The sequence below is a fragment of the Microchirus variegatus genome (assembly GCF_963457635.1).
Source record: "Microchirus variegatus genome assembly, chromosome: 16".
Taxonomy (NCBI): domain Eukaryota; kingdom Metazoa; phylum Chordata; class Actinopteri; order Pleuronectiformes; family Soleidae; genus Microchirus; species Microchirus variegatus.
Window position 1 is genome coordinate 24,792,249 of NC_139817.1, and position 6,746 is coordinate 24,798,994.

Here is a 6,746-nt window from a genome sequence, read left to right on the forward strand (position 1 = left end):
TATCTCTATTAACAAAGAAAATACTTCATTTGTATCGCACTCGTTTCACTGCTTTCGACGCCATCTTTCTTATGTGAAAACACGCAATGCATTCTGGGTTTTCTCGGAAAATCTCAATATTGAGGGTGATACAGCCCTTAAACTTGACCTCAACTTAATTTTTCTGAGAATCTGGACAGCACTTGGACTAGAGGGAGAGCATTTTTGAGATTGAGGATTAAGAAAGGAATTGGAATTCAGCCTAAATCATGACAAAGATGTTTTCCAGCAGCACACACACATACACACACACACACATATATATTATATGGTAATTAATGCCTGTGTTTGTTAGTACATATCCTCACTGTCCTCACATGACCTCACCATGTGAACCACGCTCTAAATTACTAAGGCGTGGGGTCTCGTCCTGATGGTCAAAAGCTATTTGATGATGAAGACATTAACTGAACATTACCTCCCACAAACCACACGGTGGACGAGTGGTGTAATTCAATGTAGTGATTGATTGGTCTGTTTGTTTTTTCATTTTGGCCTGACAGGAATTTAAGTCTTCAACTTTCAAATTCTTTGCAGATGGCCAGCCGAGCGTTTGAAGCCTCACTGTAATTAACCTTTGGAGGAGAATAACAAACCAGTACACAGGGGGCACTGTGAGCAGGCCCCGCTGCTTTGATGTGGTTCCTGTGTTTGCTCTGCCGTGCGCTGAATTGGAGTTGAACTCCACTGACATGAGGGGCACGTCACGCCCGGGGGGGGGGGGGGGAAGGTCTGCCTCCACCACCACCACGGAAAGATCTGTTATCAGCCCTCTGAGACGCTGGCTACATTTGCTGCCAGGAGTTTGGCCGTCAGCCATCGTCTTAAAAGCACAAATCATACATACAGTATATACGTCGTCTCTCCCTGAAGCATTCAGGTGACCGGACGAAAAATAAAACAAAAACATTTTAAACTGATGATTACACAATAAAAAAAAAAAGTCAAGTTTAAGTAAAAATAAATACATTTTAGCACAATTTCTGAGGCAAAACCCAATATTTTAAGGCTTCCTGTACACTGAGACTAAGGGTGAATTCCAATTCCTAAACCCTCAATCTCAAAAATGTGCGCAAGTTTAAGGGCTGTATCGCAGCCCTGTATTTTTTCTGAGACCACACTTGGGAGCAAGGGCTACCCAGAATGCATTGCATGTTTTTTGACAGTCCAAAGATGGCGTCGAAAGCAGCGAAGCGAGTGCGATACAAATGAAGTATTTTCTTTGTTAATAGAGATATAAAAATGATCTTAGTTTAGGCCCATATTATGGATTACTGACGTCATTGTTGCCTAACATTTATTTTTATTTGACCATCTTTTGTCAATAGTCGGCCGGTGCAGACAAGCGACAAGTACGGATGACGTAAATGTCTTCTTCTTTTTTGGAGTTGACAGACTCCAACAGACGCAGCTTTTGCGTTATTCTGCCCCCTACAGTCTGAAGACGTATCTGCATTTAAGGGGTGTCCCATTTCTAAGTGACAAAATAACCCTCAACACTTGGTTTTGAGGCCAGTTAAGATTAAGGGTTGAGCTTGAGGGTTAAGATAGGAATTGGAATTGGCCCAAAGACTCAAACAAATGTTATTTTCAAATTTAACACCCAAAATCTGGTGTTCGTATGGTCCGTGCAACTACAGCGATCATGCTAAGTCAAATTTCATTTTAAATTGTTAATACACTATTTTAACATGGCAGTAAACTTTAAATAACTGCCAGATATTGAAAGAAAAAAACACTTAACTCACAGGACTAGATGGACATTTTAATGCTCAGGTGTTGAAGGGTTAAAAAAGCAAATATCTCATGTTACATTATGCTTTTACATTATAATAGTGTTGTATTGAGGATAGCAGCTCAAGCTGTAAACAAAACACTCATACAGCATAATATTATCTTCCAATGAAGTTGATAAGTGCTTATGAATCATCAGCAGATGTATGGTGCAACATAATAACGTGCTGAATACTAGCCCGGTGTTTACTCTCACACTTTTAGCTCTGTTTTGACCTCCACCATCTCCAGAGGAAAAGTTTGATTCTGTAGCTGCTATAAAAAGACTCCAAACATGTTTACTAAATAGTTGCTATGTTTTTATTAATTCAGCTCCCTGAGTTCTGCCAACAACAATGAGCGGGAAAGCGCCTTCAGGTGATTCTGGATAAATAGCGAGCGGCGACCTTTGTTTTTACAAAACAGACCGGAGGCTATTTTTGCTCTGTGTGCGGCGGCTTCTTTTAATTGTCTGGGGCTTTAGTGGGAGCTCCATCATCAGCAGAGTGTTTTTGAACACATCGGCGTTTCCGCGCTCATTAGGACGACAGAGCAGCTTTCCGACACCTCATAAGCTCTTTTATCATTCGCGCAGCAGTCGCTCGGCTTATTTACAGCACGGGCCGCTGCTGTGATATGAGAGCAGTCAGTCATCAGAGTTAATGCTCTGTACACCTTTGACTCTGGACTGAGTCCTTGGGCTGTTTTGCTTCTTGCACAAATAGTGAGTTAAGTTGAGTGACGTGCAAATTCTTGTCAAGACTGATGTCAAGACTGGTTCAAATGACTTGATAAAAAAAACAATCATATACAAGAGAGATGCCGGCAATTAACATTGATTTTAATCAAAAGTAATAATATAAACAAAATATAACCTATGTCTGTAATCAGGTGAATCAGTTGCTTGGTTATTTGTTATTTTAGATAGTTATTATCACAACAATATGTTCAAGTATGTTTATTTCCCCTGCTAAGGTGGTTTTAATTGGTTATTTGATTCTATAAAACCTCAAGGAGGCTCCTAGATTTAGATTTAGAAATAACATTTATATTTAGAATTTAGATGTAACACTTAAAGGTGCATTATGTAATAAATGATAAAATCCTCCTAATATGTCACAGAGACTCAGGAATAATGTTCATATAACAAACTGAACTCACCAACAACAACAGTACAGACAAAATATTTGCATTAAAAAAAATATTTTGCAGACTGCAAATCATGTTTATGTTTTGAAATCATGTTTTGGTGTCATGTGGCGCCACCTACCGCTGTCTACCAATCATTGCAGTCAGTAGAGTCTCAGCTGCCGAGCAACCACGGGTTACCAGTTACGTCAGAAAACGAAACCTAAAAGAAAAAATATTGAATTTGAGTGTAGTAACTGTTTTTGGCCACATTCTTACATATGGCGCCTTTAAGTGTGCTTTTTTGGAAGTATTGTAATTCGCTAAGTTAAAAAGTAACCAAGTAACTTTTACTCTGAGTAAATTTTAAAACAAGCTACTTTTTTACTTTTACTTGAGTACATTTTTATCAAAATAGTACTACTTTTTTTTTACTTCAGTAGAATATTTTAGCATTCTTTCCTACGGTGGCCGACAGGGGCAAACACACTGCAAACCCCAAAACACCAGCAAATAACAAAACATGTCTAATAACCTGCCAGTTATTTACAATTTACTGCATGTAGTTGTACACAAACACCAGATTTTGAATGTTACATGTGTATAGTATAAAACATATCTAAAATAACATTTGTTGACGCTGATTCGCCGGCTTCCTGCAACTTTGACGTGCAACTTATTTTTCCAACAGCACAAACTGTTGCATAATTTGCTCAAATGTATCTCTGATACGCTCAGAGTTAAAGGGTTCATTCACCCACTGAACAGGCTGAATTCTCACCCACAGTGATACAGTATGTTTTCTCCTGCATGTGCATTTACAGACCCCGAGGAACAATGTCGGCCTTGTGAAGGCTTTTCCATGCGTTTTCTGTCAAGGACGTGGCATTTGAGAAAAACAGATTCCTATGAATGCCCCACACTGGCAAATGGACTTCTGTGTCTCAGAATGTGAGCAACATGGGGCCATCGTCATTTTGGAAAAAAAAAGTAAACCGATACAGGCTCCGTGCTTTTAAGGATGCACTGTGTGTGTGTGTGTGTGTGTGTGTGTGTGTGTGTGTGTGTGTGTGTGTGTGTGTGTGTGTGTGTGTGTGTGTGTGTGTGTGTGTAGGTGTGTGTGTGTGTGTACAGTATGTGTGGAGCTGTGGGAGAAGAGCAGTGTCTGTGAGCTGTGGACAGATCGCTGCTCCGTTCTATCTGATCTTGTGTAGCTGACATTCTGGCTCAATGGGCCATTTCAACACCTCGACACTGAATCCACATGGGATTGCACACAGCTCGCTGCTCTCTCTCTCTCTTTGCCATCTCTCTCCACCTACTTTTTCCATCTACATGGACAAATGTGCTTATTGTTTTGTTTTCACATCCAGTTTGATAAACCCTAGACCTGTACAATGAGCGACATGATCATCTACACAACACTCATTATTATTTTAAGGTTCTAATTGATGTTTCTATGTGTTTTTACACAGCAAGTTTGTTGGAGCAGGTCAATGTCTAAAAACATGCAGGGCTAACAGTTATTTCTGCATACCTGGATAACAGGTGGACAGATCTCTTAATATCATAATCATTTTCTGACAGAGGCCGAGGCAAAGCACAAGTGAGGGAGTGCCCTTTTACTTGCACTGCACTCTTTTTATAACTCTGCATGGGTTCACAGAGGCTGGCTCCTGAATGGCTGCCCACCGCATTCGGTTTCCCAGAAGAATCTAATGTGTGCAAGCTTACATCAGGGGCCACCGGCTGCAAGTCTATGACTGCGTGCAATCTGATGTTGTGACAGCATGTGTCACCTCCTCTGACAGCAACGATTTTGGGGAGCATGCACTGAAGCACTGAAGCACTCGAGTGGGTTCCTGAAAAAGATTCAATTTCTAACTCAGCTCGGTAGATGTTTTTCTTTCTCCTTCCTGAATATCAGTGTCAGTACAGGTTTACAGTATCAGTTAGATATTAAGCTGAACATATAATACACTGATATAAACTTGATATGGTAAAATGTGGTAGCAAGCTGTTACCTAATGAAACAGCAGACTTGGAGTAACAGCCTTTCAGTTCTTAGCTACTTGAAGAATGTACACAATGTGAAACTGTTCAGACAAAATAAGTTCTCGACATTTCCCGGAGTTAGTTGTTGACGTATAAAGAGTGTAACAGCAGCTATAGTCTCCATCACTTTGATTCACAACAACAACAGGAAACTCCTGAGCAGATGATTCTTAGTTGAGCATCTGGGAGGCAGAGACGTTCATGAACTAGATTCTCCTGCTTTATGCGACATCTTTCTTTAATATTTCAGAAACCCTGCATGGACTCTGCAGCAATGGTCACAAGCTGTGGTGACTGAAAGAACGAGATCACGGATACAAGCGGTCGAAATGGGTTTCCTCTGCATGGTGTCTGGGTTTCTCTCTTAGGGTGAGAAGCTCGGTCATCCGGGAGAGGTTCAGAGTAGAACAACTGCTCCTCCACATTGAGAGAAGCCAGATGAGGTGGCTTGGGCACCTGGTTAGGATGCCTCCTGGACGCCTCCCTGGTGAGGTGTTCTGGGCACATCCCACTGGGAGGAGGAGGCCCCGGGGAAGACCCAGGACTCGCTGGAGAGACTATGGGTGAATTCCAATTCTTTGCTTAATCCTCAATCTCAAAAATGCTCTCCCTCTAGTGCAAGTTCTGTCCAGATTCGCAGAAAAATTAAGTTGAGGCCAAGTTTAAGGGCTGTATCGCCCTCAATATTGAGATTTTCCGAGACCACCCTTGGGAGCAAGGGCTACCCAGAATGCATTGCATGTTTTTCACATGAGAAAGATGGCGTCGAAAGCAGCGAAACGAGTGCGATACAAATGAAGTATTTTCTTTGTTAATAGAGATATAAAAATTATGAAAACCATTGTATTATCTTAGTTTAGGCTCTTGCCGTGTCCGTTGTCCCTTGACGGAGTGACGGACACTTAAAAAATATTTCATGCAGCCGGAGACGATGCAGAGTGCTCTGCGTAACCTACGTAGAGCACTTTACGCAGGAGTATAAATTGGGCTTAAGACTTATATATCTGTGGTTGTGAGTTCAAATCCTCTGATGAAGTGAATTTTTGAGTTCAAGATTTGATGCAAACAGTCAAAAGTGGACAAGAACACTGATTCTTCCAAAGAACAAGGCAACTTAAAGTTCAACATATAGGGGGGTGGAGTCATCCTCTGCGTCGACTGCACAGGATCCAGCCCTTGGATTGAGACACAGCTCGTATGGAGGGGTCTGAGCAGGGCTCAGGTTCTGGACTGTTAACGTCCTCTTGCACAATCAGCAGACGACCTCTGCCCACCCACACACACATGAACTCACCACTCTACACAGAGTACACACACACACACACATCTAATGATCACAGTCTCCTCATGGGCGTCACTGCATCCTCATCTTCCTATTTAAGCCTCTTTTTTTACCTCTTCTTTTCCTCATTGCTAGCATTCATTTCCTCTCACTGACTTCATCCCTAATTTGTCTCTGTGTGCGTAACAGGAATCTCACTTTGTGGCCTCACTGAAACTGAATCCTGAGAATGGGAGTGGAAGGGCAGCTCGGCAGCTAAAGGGGAGGTCGTGCAGGTTTATGGAAGGTCACGCCGGCGCCAACATGATCAAACAGATGGAGATGTGCTTTGATCGTGTGTCACTTGAGGTGCTGCCACATCCAATGTTCCGCAGCAGCTATGTGACTTTACATAAGCGCTACAAGAAGTGGATCCACCTCCGGGTCGAGGCCTGACCACCTATCACACCTGAGTCTTGTGACTACAAGG